The following is an 18032-nucleotide window of genomic DNA, read 5'->3' as shown; positions in this document are numbered from 1 at the left end:
ACCTCTCTGACCTTCAGTTTCTTCCTCTGCAAAATGGAGATCTTAATAGACTATATGAGGATGAAATGAGAGCATTATACAGATATATAATTTGTGTGCATATGTTCATTAAGTGTAATGAAACTGCTATTTGTTACCTTATAAAGTGGCATGAGGACAGCTTCAGATGCCACCTGCCCAGGAGTGCCCCATCTTGCATGGAAACTTCTGGATCTTAGAAGAAGGCTGAGTCCCTCCCAGCCCTTGGTGAGGTGGTACTGTGTGGCAGTTGAGTGAAGGTTTTTCCACCTGCAGTTCAAGTTCAGCTCTGTTACTTCCTGTTTGTCATGCTACTTCCCATCTATAGGTCACCATTCTTCCCTGGGACATGAGGGGCCACAGTAATGAGCATGTCATGGGGTGGTGGTGAGGATTCAATGAGATACCACCTGCAGAGCCCTGAACACAGTGTCCAGCACACAGTAGAAGTCACAATTGTTCATACTCTTCTTTCTTGCATGACTTTCGCGAGCCCCCACAGTCTGCATCATTTGTAAATGAGACTTCACTTTTCAGAGATGGAAAATTTCTTTTTGATTTGCATAGGGTTTGTATTAGTCTGTTTTCTATTACTTAGAATACCTGAAACAGTAGTTTATAAGAAAACGAAATTTATTTCTTACAGTTTCGGAGGCTGCGAGGTCCAAGGGCCAGGGAGCACATCTGGTGAGGACTTTCTTCTTGCTGGGAACTCGGTATAGAGACCTGTGGAGACACAGGGTATCATAATACCTGAAACAGTAGTTTATAAGAAAACGAAATTTATTTCTTACAGTTTCGGAGGCTGCGAAGTCCAAGGGCCAGGGAGCACATCTGGTGAGGACTTTCTTCTTGCTGGGAACTCGGTATAGAGACCTGTGGAGACACAGGGTATCATGTAAGGAGGGCTGATGGAGAGCATTCGTTAATGTGCTCATTTGCTCTTCTTATAAAGCCACCAGCCCATACCCATGATAACCCGTTAGACCATTAACCCATTACTCCACGAATGGATTAATCCGTTCATGACAGCATCGTCCTCGCAATCCAGTCGTCCCTTAAAGGCCCCACTTTTCAACACTGCCACTTTGGGAATCAATTCCCACATGAGCTTTGGAGGGGACAAACATGCCGACCTTAACAGGGTTACACCTCCTTCTCTACTTGGAAAGCATTTCCTAGTGTTTCCTACCTGGGTGTGGTCAGAACTTGAGGTTGGATGTCAGGGCCTTTCAGAAGTGGCACTGGACGTTTTGTCTTGGCCTCTCCTGTTGAGCTAGCACTGAGGCTGGACTGGGATGGTGGGTGACAAGGATAGGTTATCTCTGGGGGAACCCCAAAGCCATAAACAGTCAACACCCTGTCTCCTGTTCATCTGCTCTAAGGCCAAGGAGCTTACCCCGAGTTCTAGGAGTAGCCTCGATCTTGCTCTGCTTGTGTGAAAAGTCAAGTCATTCACTGGAGAAGGACGAACCAGCCTCCCTCAAGGGTGGACTCTTTGTCATGAAGCTGATTATTGCTGTATTACTCAGATTTCAGATCTTATAAAATTATAGCAGCATGGGCTGTGCAGGCCAAACACATTATAATCATCTTTCCTTGGGATGAGCCTCTCCTGGTGTTACATTCACCATATGCCTCTCACCATATGCCTTCTGAACTTGTGTCCCCATGTGAGCAGTGACACCATCCAAGCCTGTATCTGCTGGGACCTGGATTCTAGCAGCCATTCATGCCCCCATTCATTGTTCTGTAAAGCTGGGCCAGCAATGCACTGACCTCATTTCTGATGAGCTTCTACTGCTTGTAGTGGGATCAGCTGGGGTCAGGCCAGGATGGGGCTGGCCAGGAAGAAGCCCAGCCTGGGAGTTCAGGGAGCAGAAGCAAGGGTCAGGGCCAGGGAGGAGCAGGTGGAACCATGAGGGCCAGGCTCTGAGCAGCAGCCATTAACTATGACAGTTCTGGGCCCGTGAGTGGTGTTTGTGGCCAAAAGAAGGTTGGAGGCACACGGTGCTGCTGATGAGCAGGAGGGGAGGGAGGTACTGGCATGATCCACTGTTGCCAGAGTCAACTTTGCCCTGCACATTGGCAGGTGGGGCTGGTGGCTGCTGGTCATGGGTGCAGAAGAACCCAAGAGGAAGTGGGCCTCCCTGGCTGGCTGCTTGCCCTGAGCTTTGGGGCTGTGCCCACAGCTAAGCAGTCACATGTCTATTAAAAAGTACCATCTGGAAGCTAATATGGAACCAAACCCCTGGGTGTCTGCCAAGGTCTCCACCGCCCAGTTCAGGAAGGCCCCTTGAGGGGCCTGGCTCTGTGAACTGCCCTCATGGGTGTCCTGGCAGGGCAGGTGCTTCCTTGCAGGTGGTCAAGAAAGGTGATACTGCTTGCTTGCCTTAGGGTTCCAGAGCGGGAGATTGAGGGTGTGGCAGGGCAGAGGCTCTTTCCTGGTGAGTGAGCCTTTCTTTATGTGCCTAGACAGAGCTTGAAGTTGATGATATTAATGCTAATCACTTGCAGTTATTAAGCTCTCCTTTCTTGTATATTAACTTATGTCTCATAATCCTGTGAAGCAGGCATCATTGTTCCTGTTTTACAGAGGAGGAAACTGAGGTATGACGAGGTTACATCATGCCAAGGCCAACCAACTAGTGAGCGTCACAGCAGGGATTCAATCCAGGGTGACTAGCTCCAGAGCCTGCACCAGGCTCAGTGTCAGTGATGACGTTGATGATGTTGGGAGGGACTCTGCGTGTACCCTGGTGGGTCTGGGTTGAGATGCATTTCAATTGATCTTGCTGGAGAAATTTCCAATCTTCTCAACCCTTGGAGAGTAAGAGAAGTGGAACCTCAGAGCAGTATCCTGAGGGCATGTCTCATGGTTTGCTGAATTTTTTAAAAAAAGTTTTACTCTATGGCAGGCTTTCTTGCTAGGAGATCAGAGACCCATGACCACTTGCAGAATTGGCCTCTGCTTTGGCTCTCTCCCACCCCTCCTAAAACTCAGATGCTCTTTGAAGTTCTCTCTTCCTCTGTCAAGGGGCTCAGAGCCAGAGAGCAGGGCTGGACTGGGAAGGGTGTGCGCGTGTCCTTCAGAGGCCATCCCCTGTGTAGCACTTCTTGTCCCATCCTAGGCTGCTGGGGACTGCATGGAGATGGCCAGGTGAGGCAGGATGCTTCTCGAGGAGGGAGAGCATGGTGGCAGGAAGGAGCTGGGACCGGGTCTAGATTGGCTCAGGCAATGGAGTCTTTGCCCTGGGTAGACTAAGATTTCAGGTTGGGTGTCAAACAGGTCCTAGTGTCTTTCCTGGCTTTGCCTTTTACAAGCCCAGAACCAGATAGGCAGTTAAATGTAATGTCTAACCTTGTGTGACATGGTTGGCAGGCAGGTGCTGGAGTCCGACAGTTTGGGTTAACCCCGACACCACCACCAGTAACCCGAACCACTTTACTATAGGTGGGACTGGCTATGGAATTTTCAGGGTCCAGTGCAGAGTGCGAACGAGCATGCAACCCCTTATTCAGAAATAAGATTTTATGTTGGTGATGACCAAGTATTAAACGAGCTTGGGAACTTCTCAGTGTAGGTCTTGCGTGATTGCACAGGTTGTACCCTGAGCCGGAAGGGACCCACCCTGGCAATGGTGCAGCTCAAGGAACAGGCTTCTCTGTCCTTGGCTGCTGTGGCTTGGGACTTTCACCTCCTTTACAAAGCACAGATACCTCTCCTGAGGGAGCAAGAGGCTCCTCACCATATGCACAGGTTGTGCTGATCCAAGACATCTGCCTCCCAGGGGTGTGCATGGTATCCCAGGGCAGACTGACCCTGCCCAGCAATTCCCAGGGGTGGACTGGGATGAGGGTCAGCAGAGATTTGGAGCTGTTTTTGTTGTATCCATTTTTCGTTGCTGAAATATGTTAAAGTTAATAACCAATACCACAGCATTTCACTCATAAAGATTTTAGCAGGCCTCTCTGGAAAGTAAGGACATTTTCTTGTATGAGTATAATAACCTCATTATAGACATTGAGGGTTTTTTTTTTAATGGAAAGTTGAGCCAGTTATGTGTGTGGGTGGAGTGTGATGAGTGTTGATTGGCTTTGCTGGCATGAGGGGCTGTTTCCATGCTTGCTTACATTTCACGTAATTGCCATTCACGGAAAGCAGTGGCTCACAGTTTTGCTTAGAAAGATCCTGGGACCCCAATGGGTGAGATGAAAACCACTTCCTAGGGGGTGGGGGTGTGTCTCTATGTCTCATTCCATCGCTGAGGTCTCTTCCGTCTTTCACCTAAACGATCCCAAGGGCTTCCGGAGGGGTCTCCCAGCCTCTGGAATAAGACCGCCACTGGTCCCTCCTCCACCATCCACCAGGGATGGCTCTTGAAAATGTAACCCGAGCCTTGTCTCTCCTTTACTGAAAACCTTTCAGAACCTCCCCATTGCCTACAGCATGGGTCGGCGGCCACCTCTCTTTGTATCGCCCATGAGTTAAGGATGGATCTTTAAATGGTTGAAAAAAAAAAACAAAAGAAGAAGAATATTTTTTGACACATGAACATGAAATTCAAATTCTAGTTTCCATAAATAAAGTTTTATTGGAACAGAGACATGCACATTTATTTATGTATCTTTCATGGCTGCTTTCACTCTATAGCAGTGGAGTTGAGTAATTGAGTAATTACAAAAAAGTTTGCTGATGCCTGAGCTGTAAGATACAATTTTGACTTCTTGGTGCTCTGTCACTGAGGCCTGCCTGCCTCCCTACCCCACCTGGCTTCTGTTCCTTGTATGCTTTTGGGAACTCCCAGCTGCAGTGAGATCCCTACACTGGCCATTCCACCTCCATGCTTTGCTCCTTGTCTTCTCTCCTTCCTTCCCCCTTCCTTGGCTAGATGTCACTGACTCATCCCTGCAGAAGTCACTTCTCCTGACATCCCTCCTTTCCCTTCCACCCTCTACAGTTTACTGGCTCCCTGTTTGGATAAGAAAAAATAGGGAGGAGTGTTACACCTCTCGCTGTGTAACAGAGATGCAAAAAGATTACTCAAAGCAACATGAATGCTGAGAAGCCCGAAGGGACTGCACCTCAGCAGCTCCTCTGTTAGAAGGAGAAACTGGGTACAGCCCCAAGTTGGGTTTTGCTTCAGTTTTTATTGAAAAAACAAGGAAATTACAGGAAAAGAACAGATAGTTAATCATAGTAAGAACATACAGAAATTGGCTATGTAACAATCTTCATCCAAGCATGCATGGTTCAAAATAGTTTAAACAATATACCGTCAAAAGAGTCATAAATTTAAGCTAGGTGACACGCAAAAGAAACAATAAGATGATCATTAAAGTGCCTGACTTCTTGAGAAACTCAAAGAAACAGCTTAAAGCAAAATGTGGAATGACCCCCATGTACTAACTAATCTAGCCAAACGTCCTTGGAAATCTTAACTCACATATTTCCCATCATTTAAGCTTTGTTGTATTAAGGGTTATTGCCATCAGAACAATCCCTGTTTAGTTTCATTTCTCTTGTTCACATTAAAGGCTTTAAACCTGTGTGAGTTTCCATCTCACAAAATCTTCCAATGAACCCATTACATTAACAGTCAGTATATATAATCCCTTACCTAAACAGTGATTAAAATTGATTTGGTGGGCTCTTGCCGCCTAGCTGTAGGCTCTTGCATTCTATCCGAGGACTTTTGTCCCATGCATGTATTACCTAAAAACCCTGTCTAATAATCAAATAGGAATCAAAATTTCTAACACTCTATAGAGAAGCCCAGAGACTTCCAAGACCTGGCAGCAGGTACTCAGCACAGAGGAAGGAGGGCTTGAGACCAAAATGTTTCACTGCATCAGTGGACCTCGCTGGGACCCACCAGGTGCTCCAGAGGTGAAGACCACAGACCAGGCTCTGTCCCTGTGGGGCTCGCATTCCAGTGTGGGGGAGAGAGTTAGCACATATACTAACAAGTGTATGGGAAATGAGTTTCCAGTCCTCATAAGTGCTCTGGAAAAGGGGTAGGAAGTGGTGGAGGGGACACCAGGAGGTGACATCTGAGTCCTGAGTGAGGCAGAGGCCTGGGCGGAGGAGGGGAAGATAAAATCTCTGCATTTCCTCTTCAGCCTGGAGGAGATGGCGGGAGACAGTCACTTCTCTTCTCCCCAGGCCCATAGCACCAGCAGCCCAAGAGGTCACCCCAGGCCCTCCAGCCAGAGTCCTCTCTCGCAACCCTTCCCTAGAGCCTCCTGGCATTTGATTCCAACCACAGGACTTGACCAGTGGCCCCTTTCTGAGACCCGCAAGATGGCTGGGATTTTCGAGCTGAGAGGGACTTCAGTGATGGCCCTGTCTTCATTTCAAGAGGTAAAACAAACCCAAAGCAGCCAAGTGCCTGGGTCACTGGGCTAATCAGAAGCAGAGCCACGACCAGAATTCTGGTCTCCTGACCCTCAGAGAATGGGTTTCCTCATCTTTTGATTTTACTAGGCCATGCCAGGAAAAGTCAGTACCAGAACTGGGAGAAGGCCGTTAAAGGAAACCTTTTGGACCCCTGCACGCTGCCTGAGAGAAAGGCCCGCTGCCGATCCCTAGTGCAGCGCTGCTGGAGGTGTGTCGAGAGGCTCTGTCCGAAGCTGCCGGCCTCTAAAATCACCATTGTAAATTAGCTTCAGTCCTGAGGGAGGTTTGCTAATTATAGTTAGTTGGCCATGCTGGGGGCTATAAATAGGGTGGAGGCAAGGTTTGGTCATGTGTGGGAATTTAGCAAGGTACCTACGAAGGATTTGGCCACTGGGCTGGGCATGGCGTGGGCACAGAAAGCACCTAGGGGCCTTGACCTGGGCTCTTCATTTACGGTTTAGTTAGGGGAGCCTATGTGAACAGTGGTGTGGGGGATCATGAGCATGACCTGGAATCCAGACTCGGTACACTCAGACTCCTAGCTCTACCACCAACCAGCTGTGAGACCCTGGGGAAGTTACTCAACCTCTCTGACCTTCAGTTTCTTCCTCTGCAAAATGGAGATCTTAATAGACTATATGAGGATGAAATGAGAGCATTATACAGATATATAATTTGTGTGCATATGTTCATTAAGTGTAATGAAACTGCTATTTGTTACCTTATAAAGTGGCATGAGGACAGCTTCAGATGCCACCTGCCCAGGAGTGCCCCATCTTGCATGGAAACTTCTGGATCTTAGAAGAAGGCTGAGTCCCTCCCAGCCCTTGGTGAGGTGGTACTGTGTGGCAGTTGAGTGAAGGTTTTTCCACCTGCAGTTCAAGTTCAGCTCTGTTACTTCCTGTTTGTCATGCTACTTCCCATCTATAGGTCACCATTCTTCCCTGGGACATGAGGGGCCACAGTAATGAGCATGTCATGGGGTGGTGGTGAGGATTCAATGAGATACCACCTGCAGAGCCCTGAACACAGTGTCCAGCACACAGTAGAAGTCACAATTGTTCATACTCTTCTTTCTTGCATGACTTTGGCAGGTCCCCAGCATCTCCAGGTTGGATGGTGTCTAACTTGGAGAGTGGGACTAGTACCTTAGAGGGCAGAGGGCTGGCGGTCCCGAGACGCCCCAGCCTGGAAATTGCAGTCCTCTCATTCCAGCTGGTAGCGTCACCCCTCTTAGGACCCATGGCACCCTCTCTTATGCTGCTGTTTTCTTCCCATGTCTCTGCCATGGTGCCCCAGTTAGGTTCTGAGCATCAAGGACCCTGCATAGCATGTGGTGGACATGTAAGAAGCATGTCCCCAGTGGAGCGTTGAGTTAAAGGGACAGAGGAGTATTTGCTTCGTATGGAGAAAGAGAGGCAATCAGATGAAGGTGGGGACAAGATACCCAGGCGCTCTCCTAGGAGAGGAATGCACTCGCTTCCTCACGTGGCTCAGTGCAAGGGCGTCAGCATGGAGGTTTCGAGGAGGCAGATCTCTGGCAGGGAGACGCAAGTTCCCTGGCTTAGGTCTGTATCAGCTTGTGGGAAGCAATGAGAAGTGGAAAGAAGGTCGACCTGGGCGTCAAGCGTGCTTGTCTAGGGCCTTGCTGCTTGGAGTGTGGTTAGAGGATCAGCAGCCCGGGTCCTGCCCCAGACCTGCTAAGCTCCAATCTGAATGTTAACAAGATCCCCAGGTGTGCACATAGAAGACTGGGAAGTGCTGTTTCAGACCAGTGCTTCTCAAGCTGGGAACTATTCTCCCCAATACACAGCTGAGAAAACTGAGGCTAGTACATAGATGGGCCAGATCTCCAAGTTCTAGTTCTCTGCCTGGACTAGCACCATCAGCCTCACCGGCAGCTTGTTAGAAAGAGAAATTCTCAGGTCCCATCCCAGAGCCAGTGAGTCTGAACCTCTGGGTGTGGGGCCCAGGGCTCTGTTAACCAGCTCTCCAGGTGGCTCTGAGGCCCCAGCGAGGTTGATAACCAGGAGCTAGAGCACCGGTTCTCAGGCCTCGCTGCACATTGGAAGCACCTGGGAGATAACAAAGCAAATGCCTGGGTTGAACTCTAAAGTGCATCTGAGTGTGGCAGGGATACTGGGAACATTAACCCCCCTGAGTGATTCTAGTGTGCAGCTGGGATTGAGACCCAGTGCTTTAGGCCTATACACTAAGCCTCAGTTTTCCCAGCTGTCATTTGGGTAGATGAAACCCTGTCTGCCTGTCAATGAAGTGAAAGTGCTTTGGGAAATATCATTTAGTTCCTGGGTCCTGGAAAAACACACAGGGAACTGGGCTTCCATCTATCTAGAAAGGTGCAGCCTGGATTCCTGTGCCAGGGGAGGCCAGAATGGGTATGCACTATGGCCTCAGGGGTGGGATTGCAACGCGATGGCTCACCGATGCCAGTACTAAGTGCTACAAAGATGATACCCTCCTAGCTGCAATAGCTCTGCTCCAGAAAAGGAAGTTACTGGTGCCTTGAGAGCCCAGTTTATGCATTCTCCTCCTTTATGCTTCCCACCCTCTGCCACCAGTGCCTCATTCTGGGGCTCACCTTCAGTGGGGTCTTTTTCTGTGTGTTAAAGGAGATGATACCATCTCTACCTCCCCAGCTCCCTTGGATGAGAATGGTGGGGCTGCTGGGCAGCGGGCCCCTTGCTCTGCGCACTGGTAGTGGCGAGAATGAGGTTTAGAGAAATATTTACCCAAAGTAATCCATTTGCTATGGCACTGGCCGTTTCCCAGGAAGCTGGGCAACAAACACAGAGTTCTCATCATTTATTGACGGGACAAGCTGAGCCTTCCAAGGGCTAGGATGAGGCAGGAAAGAGGGGTGGTGGCATGGTCTCCAGTCCCAGCCCCTGCAGTGGCCAAGGTCTAGAGGCTCCTAAAAGTAGCCCTTGGCTCTGACTGCAAAGAGGTAATCTGCGTGTTCATCATAAATGCTGGATTCAAAGCATCATGAAACACCAGATGTGGGAAGTAATCATAATCTTACCTTACAAATTAAATTATATGGCTCTTACCATGTGCCAGGAGGCCCGCTTCTAAGTATGACCTCACATGATCCTTATGACCGCTCTGAGCTAGGTGTCATCATTTCTCCAATTTCATATGAGCAGTTGCTCCTTGGTGGTCAGTGATGGTCAACCTCTGCATTTCACAAATGGGGACACTAAAGGCCCAGAAATGAGGTAGGCGCCCTAGAGGTCATAGTGAGCACGTGGCAGAGACAAAATTAGAAGTCAAGTCCTAATCTCTAGAGCACATCCTGAGAAACAGAGACTTTAGTGAGACCTTTTCTTGATTTTCAGTCCAAGTTGATTTTAATACAGAATGCCTGGATTATGTTATATCAGAAGAAATACTTCACAGGATATTTGTGCTGAAAAGATTTAGAGGAAATCATCTAGCACAGTAAATTTGAAGTTTTGTAGACCACGTCTCACAGTATGAAGCACACTGTGTGTTGTGTATATATCTGAATAACATATATATGTGTATATACAGATGTGTTTATGCATATACTGTGCTATCTGTAAACACACACACACATACAAATACTTCACAGGATATTTGTGCTGAAAAGATTTAGAGGAAATCATCTAGCACAGTAAATTCGAAGTTTTGTAGACCACGTCTCACAGTATGAAGCACACTGTGCATTGTGTGTATATCTGAATAACATATATATGTGTATATACAGATGTGTTTATGCATATACTGTGCTATCTGTATACACACACACACATATCACAGAAACAAAAGTTCATGAAACAATGACTGTTCTTACCACATGAGATGCAACTCGAGGTAGTCAATCCTTTCTTATTGTTATTATCACCAATTTATTATAAAGAATATAAATGAACAGCCAGATGAAGAGATATATAATATAGGGTGAATCCTAAGGGTCCTGAGCACAGGAGCATCTGTCTCCATGGAGTTGCGGAGTAGGTACATAGGGATGATATATAATATAGGGTGAATCCTAAGGGTCCTGAGCACAGGAGCATCTGTCTCCATGGAGTGGCGGAGTAGGTACATAGGGATTCTATTCTATTCTATTCTATTCTATTCTAAAATATCGCTGAGAACCCATTAAATAGATTTCATGATAAACCAATAGCCTGAGGCCTGCCATCTGCAAACTACTGCTGCAGTCCAGCTCTGTCTTGTTGTAGAGGAGGAAGCTGAGGTTTTGCTCAGATTGCATATCTTTTTGTCACAAATCTGAGACTGACTGCAGCTGTGCTGATTGTCACCACCTTCTCCCCTGCCCTGCCCCTGCCATTGCCCCTGAGACGTTGCTGAGGGTCTTTGTGGGCCCTGTGCTGGCCTGTCCTGTGGTCTTTGCCCATCCTTTGCACAGCCATGGCTCTGGGGCCCCGTGGGCTCTCTCCGGCGGTCACCCGTTCCAGTGCTTCTCTCCTCTTCTCCTGATCACTATTCTTTTCTGCCCCTTTAAGGACCAACACATAGATTTTGAGACTGAGTCCCAAAAAGTTTAGGGCTGGTGGGCTTAAATGTGAGAGATGATTCATTTATAGGGGTCCATAGTACCTCGTTCCCAATTCTGAAATTCCCAAAACTCTGAAAAGTGAGTGTTTTCACCTAATTCATGGGGGCCAAACTTGCCCTGAACTTACGTGAGGCTGTTTCTGGCCTTTGTTCAACCGGTTTAGTCTGACTAGTCACACACATTGCTCAGAAATTTTGATGTGTTTGATTGTGACGTGCAGTCCAAACCTCAGGGATTCACCTTATGAATTTTCTAAAATCTGTAACAGTTAGAATTCTAAAACGCATCTGGTCTTGAAGATTTTGGGTGAGGGATTGTGGACCTGTAGATATATTTGGAATGTGTGTGAGTGTGTTGTTGATTAATCAGTGAATGTTTTTTTGAGAGGAAATAGTGGTAGATGTTTGTATTAGTCCGTTCCTGTTGCTTACAACAAAATACCGGAACTGGGTGATCTGTAAAGAAAACGAAATTAATTGCTTACAGTTTCTGACGCTGGGAAGTCCAAAGTCCATCTGGTGGTGGTGACAGTGACACGGGAGTCTCACATTGCAAGATGGTGGAAGCAGAGAGAGAGAGAGCAAGAGGACAACCTCCTCATTCACTCTCCTTCTAAAGCCCTCCAAGCCATGCCCATGACCACCATTTTTAATTCGTTCACTACAATCTAATCACCTCTGAAAGGCCCCACCTTTCAACTTACCATAATAGATCTCCCAACCTCAACAGTAACAGTGGAGATTGAGCTTCTAATATATGAAACTTTGGGGCGCAATTTAAGCTTCCGTGAGTTTTGGGGGGATGTAATTCAATCCACTACAATGGCAGAGAGAACAGAGGACTGGTTATCACGAAGTTGACTGTTAATGGCTCTAATATGAACCTCGAGGGCTGTTGGGAGGATGTAGTGAATGATGGCTCTGGAAGCACTTTGGAAACTATAATGATCCCTACCTGTGCAAGGTGTTGGGTGTGGTCTGGTTTCTTTAAAAAATTCTGAATTGTAGTCCCTAATCATGTAGTCACTTCCAACTTTTACAGAGGTCCATACCATGTGTGTATAGGGTGAAAACGTACCACTCATTTTTCTGTGCCACAGATGAAGAATAACTCAGGAAAATACAAAGCCAGAGAGAAATGTCTCTGCAGTCTCTGTGGTTTCTTTTCCCATCTGCTCTGTTCTAATATTTCTTCCTTCTTTATTCTTCCTTCTTCATAATACTTCAGATGCCCGTTAATTGGAACTGCTGACTACACACTGGTATGCACTTTTCTTCTCTACCATTAGCCTTATAGCTCATTAAAACCTTGCTGCTCTGGCTTGTTTTCCCCCTATAAAGGCTTCAAAATTTCAGTTTTGGAACCTTGTGCCTGAAAGGACCCTGGGAACTGTGGGATCCTGAGACTAGAGAAAGGTGTATTCAGCTTTAAGGTAGGTATTGGAAAGGGCACAGACCTGAGCCCTGACAGATACTTCGGTATGTCTAAAAGGAATCAGATTAAGGAGTGTGAGGCTTTAAGCCAGGTTTTGAAAGTATGGCTTTTAGGAATCACACCAAACCAAACCTGGGGCCCTTGCCAGGTGGGGAGTTGGAAATGAGATTCCTGCATAAAGCTGCCCCTCCAGGAGGGCTATACCCCTAGGGAACAGGTGGTCTAGGAGCAAATGTCTGCTGGAGGGCAAAGGGTAGGTGGACAATGTCTCCTGTGAGAATTTGTAATCATGGATCATGCAGGTTCAGGTTTGAATTTATACCACCTGGGTGATCCAGGAGACTCCAAGCTGTGATATTAACCTGCTGTAGCTTTGGGTTGGTGGCACCCCGGAGTGTCTGTCAAAACCAAATGCAGATTCTGTCTAGAGAGACATATTCATAGCTCAAGTCTTCAAGGAGTCCTATAGGTAAAACCCCGGCACTCACACATGAGCTTTCAATGTCAAGTAACAAAATAGATGAGGAAACAAGTCACCATAAGTGAGAGTCGGCAGAAACAACGGAAGAGTCGGACTCTCAGGGGTTTCAGATATAAGACTGATTGGATATACTGCATAATATACTTAAAATGTTTGAAAAAATGAGGAAGAAACACTACTAACTTAAAAAATCCATGAAGAAAAGCAAATAGAACTTCCAGAAATAAAAAATAGGATAATTGAAATTTGAAAATATGAATTTTAGCAGTTGGCGTATACTTTTACAGGTAATTTTGATAAGGAACATTGACAGCAATTTCTGAATAAAGGTATGTCAAAGACAGTATTTTTTAAAAAGTGATTTACACAATTTTATAGGATCAAATGTGTGATAGTATATTGGAAAGAAAGCAGATGTTGGATCCAGGCAGACCTGGTTCAGACCTGAGCATTTCATTTAATGGCTGTGTAGCCTTGGGTGGCCTGATATCCTCGCGGGTTCTCGAGTCCCTCTTGCAAACTCTGACTGCAGATTTGCTCTGAAGGTTCATTTACATAGTTTTGAGTGGGTCTTGATTTCCCTTTTCTCTTCACTTCCGTTGGTTCTGGAAACGAAATAGTCTCCCCCACCTCCTCCTCCCTTGGGAAGGGTCCTAGAATTTCTCGTTTAATTAAATCAGCTCCTCAGATGAATAAAGGGACTGTGTTTGTAATTGGTGATAATTAAAATCCTCAATCTCTCTCCTAGAATTTCTCGTTTAATTAAATCAGCTCCTCAGATGAATAAAGGGACTGTGTTTGTAACTGGTGATAATTAAAATCCTCAATCTCTCTCTCTCTCTCCCCTTTTATTTTCACTCCATGAAATGAGTGCAGTGAGAATTTGAGGAATAGGTCTCCCTGCAGTAAGAATGTGGGCTTGCCTGGACTCAGGGCAATGCTTGACACATAGCAAGTTTTTAGAAACAGTCAGGTGAAATTGTCCCAGATATTGGAAGAGCATCTGAACCTTTCAGAAGCATACCTTGTGAATTCAGAGTATGGCAATGGAATTCTCCCCAGGAAGGGAAGCAGCAAACCTGAATAGCACCTGCCTTGGGGAAGAAATAGCAGCTTCTTCCCTCCCCAGTGATGGGGGCTCATCCTGCAGGGGGCCTTTCTGCCTAGCCCAGCCTTGGAACTCAGCAGGGGCAGGCCTGCCAGTGACATCACTGGTCTTCCGTGGGACAGCTGCAGCCAGCAGCAGGACACTCCAGAAATGCCAGCAGTAATTGGAAACTATTTTCAGATGCTTCCCACAGCTTCATGCATGGTGAGAAGAGCTTCTGCTGTGGGACTGTTCAGGTGGCTGCCCTGAGCAGGGACCCTGGGAGACAGGGAGTTCTGAAGCCAACCTCCATCTCCCCTGGACCAGGGTTCCTGGCAGATGGGATGGGGACATTCCCCAGAGGGCCACAGCTTTCAGTCAGTGGGACTGCATTTGAATAGGCCCCCAGAGAGCCCATAGGATGCATTCGAGGCAATCATTTTCAAGGCTCCTTTTTGCTATTCCATTTAAAAAATATTTTCTTCTTCTTTACCTAGTTGCCTAGTGCTGTCTGTGCAACAGGTGAGTAGAAGATTGGTGAGGGGAGAGAGGAACACAAAGAAAGATCTTAGGGAGGAGAATATTCGGTGGAGGTACAGCAGTGGCCTTCCCGTGTCTGCAGGTCTGTACAGGGGGAGAGGCATTGGCTTGTTCCATGCGTCCCTGGGGAGAGAATCAGGCCTGTGGGGAGGCACATTCATCTCAGAACCCAGTGGGAGAGGGGTGGGGTGGGGTGGGAGGCTCATGTGTGTGCACCTACTGTGGGACAGCCCCCGTGCTGGGGCTTGCTCCTCTGGATGTTCAAGACAGTTTATGCTTTGGGAGGTGACAGCATAGTACCCATCAGTTACTAACCAGTGACTCCCCACTTATCCTGTGCCAGCACGGATCAACTCATTTAACTCTTGCACTACCTCTAGGGTGAGAGCTGGTACTAACATCATTTTATAGGTAGTGGAAGTGACTCCCAAGAGTCCATTGCCCAAGGCCACACACTGGGACCCAGCAGTCCACTTCAGGGCCCCCTGCCCCCAGCTCTTTGCCATGGGGGGCCACTTCTTCCTCGACCACTTTTTCCTTGTGGTTGAAGCCACCAGCCCTGTCTTTCGCACTTCTGTCTCTACCTTCTAACTGTCTTGTTCACATATCACCTTATAAAATTGTTGAAAACCCAGCCCCTTGGACAGTGTGCTCAGAACTGAACACTCTCTCCCTGCTTCCCCACCCCCACCCCTCCATGGGTTTTCTCCTTTAAGGAAGAGCTTGCTATGGAGTCATCTGAAAATGGAAGGGCTTGGCCTAGGGGACTCAGGAGGGGGAAGGTGACCACTTGCAGGAGGCTGGTGCTGGGTAGAGGGTGGGCAGATTAGAGGACACTTAATTCCAGTCTAATGAGGACAGTGCCAAGGATGGCCCTTGGTGGAGCCCCTGCTGGGATAGAGACGGCTCGGGAGGCAGCGGCTTCCTGGCCCGTCCCACCATGTGCCTGGAGTATTGCACATGCCTCCAGACCACTGTGCCGGCTGACTTCCTCCCCTCTCCAGGCTGTCCTGCATGCAGCTGCCAGATCAATCTCCCAGGAATACTGATCTCGTGATGTCACTCACTCCACCCTCTGTGCTTAGAAGCCCCAACTCCTCTACCCCAAAGTCAAAGCCTCTGCCCTCTGACCCCTGCTTGCCTCTTCAGCACCCCTCCCCTCACGTCAGCCCTCCACGAAGCCCCACTTCACCTGGGCTGCTGTTTAGTATGCCCTGAGCTGCCTTCACGACACCCTTGTCCTTGTCTGGGATTCCTTCCTCCTCCCCAGTTATCCTGGTTCCTCATTTGTTTGTGACTCAGCCCATTCTTTCATTCGCTCAGCACTCACCTATGACAGCCGCCTGGGTGCCAACAAGAGGCTGGGGAACTGAGACATACAGGACAAGGCTTCTGCCCTTGAAGAGTTCCCAGTCTAGGGAAGGGGCGGGTGTGAAAGCACCTTTGATCAGTTCCGTGAGAGCCACTCCAGGCGGGGCACAAAGCCTTCCTCTTCCAGGAAGCCTTCACTGATTGCTCTTCACTGTGAACTTGACCTCTTCTGGATCCCTGTGGATCCTCATCTCTGTTCTTCTCCTTTACTTCCTTGTTTTCTGCCAATTCTAATTCCTTTTTATTATTGCCAATATTTCCTGGACTTTAGCCCCAAGGAGCATACCACCCCACCTAGCACTGCACCATGTGCCTAATAGTAGGAATGTGTATTTATACTGAGCTCTGATTACCAAGACTGTTCACATGTATGATTCCCCCTCCTTCCTCTAACAACGCTATGGGACAGGCAGGACAAATGTGATGAGCCCCAGTTTTCAGACCAGGAAGTGACTTGCTTGTAGGCACATAGTTTGTAAGTGGCAGAGCCAGGACTAGGGCCTGGGCTTTTGCCAAGGGGGTGCTGCACAGCCCCACAGAAGGATGGGTGGATGGAGTCCCGTCACGAGGACTCCCCCAGGCCTGCAGCATATAAGCGATGTGTTAGGGGAGGATGAGAGGGCAAGAAGAGGATCTTGAAGTTGAAATATGGGGGCCTCATTAAGGACCAGGGAGGTACACGGGGCAACTGGCGCTGATCGAATAAAGGGTGACTTGTGCCCCTGATTCTTCTCATCCAGGCATTCTACTCCTCTTCCTTTATGGAGACTGGGAACAGCTGGAAGGAGTGAGAGTGGAAGGAATGCAGGGGTGGGTGTTGGGGCTAGGGCTGGAAGGGATGGATGAGAACAGAGTAAGGTCTGGGGACAGATGGCAGTCAGGTGACCCATTGATTCTCCCTGTAGTAGCCTGGGCTTCCCGGGAGGATCACAGACATGGGTTTCTTTATCACACAGAAAAGAGGAAAATCTTCAGGTCCAACACCCTGCTTAAAAAGTTTAGAATTCTATGCGGTTCTTTAAAGTATTTAGTAGAACTGGAGGCCATGTATACAGAAAGTGGAATCCCAGCTACCTCCCACCCCGTCTATTGATTTTCAGCTTTGAAATTATAGCCAAGGTGCTATGTCTGTGAATAGTAGCTGGTTGGAAAGGCTGGGCTTTTCATGCTCAGCTGTTTGAACTACCTATGTCTTAAAAAAGAGAAAATCTTACCTTGCTTTAACAAGAACAAAGTGTTTTTCTTTAGCTCGGGCATAAATCAAAAATAGTTGAACTTTTTTTTTTTTTTGCTCAAGATAAAAATAAAAATAAGTCACCTCTGGGAAAATTTCAGGGCATAAGAGTAATTTTTTTTCCATCCGTTCTGGGCAAGGGATGATAAGATGTTTTGATGGAAGGTTGTGTGTAAACATCAACGTGAGTCTCACTCTGTTATAGCCATGCAGTGTGTACTTCGTTGATATGTCCTCACAAAAGGCCTCTTCCTCCTTCTGGCACAGCTGAACATGCAGAGCATAGGGGAGACTGTAATTGAATATAATGACGGGCAAAGGAGGAGGCGATAAAAATTAAGCTGTAGCTTCTACAAAGGTGGCTTCATCACATGAAGTGCAGGCTGGAACCCCAAATGATTAATTACTAAAGCTCTACATTGGGCAGTGACAAGTATCTAGAAAGGATGCCGGGCTCAGGGAATCACACTGGCAAGCAAGGATAAGATGGGCACACCTTTAAATTTTCATTTAAAAAATTCTGGGTAGTCCTTGACCGCTGTAGTTAACTTTGAAGGGTTTTATGGTTAGAGCTTTGTTTGTTTGAGATCCTCTGTTTTCACAGTTCCGTACTATTAAGGTATGCAGAGACTGTTTCATGTGGTTCAGTTTTACTATTTCTGACAACAGCTTCTGAGGAGGTATACATTTGTGCAACAGACTGCTTCGGATGTTAATTCTAAATTTAGAAGCTGCCTCCAATGGATACTGAAATAAGTCACACAAAAATTTACTCAAAAAATCTGCATACCCATGAAGCTTTTTGCATGGTCGCTGGTAGAAATTTGGGCAGCTGAGCCTTTCTTGGGATCCTGGGGTTCTTGGGCTGGGCCCTAGACCTATGCATCCCATGTATTTATC

The sequence above is a fragment of the Galeopterus variegatus genome, unplaced genomic scaffold, assembly GCF_000696425.1.
Source record: "Galeopterus variegatus unplaced genomic scaffold, G_variegatus-3.0.2 Scaffold1171, whole genome shotgun sequence".
Taxonomy (NCBI): Eukaryota; Metazoa; Chordata; class Mammalia; order Dermoptera; family Cynocephalidae; genus Galeopterus; species Galeopterus variegatus.
Note: the sequence above shows the minus strand (reverse complement) of the source record.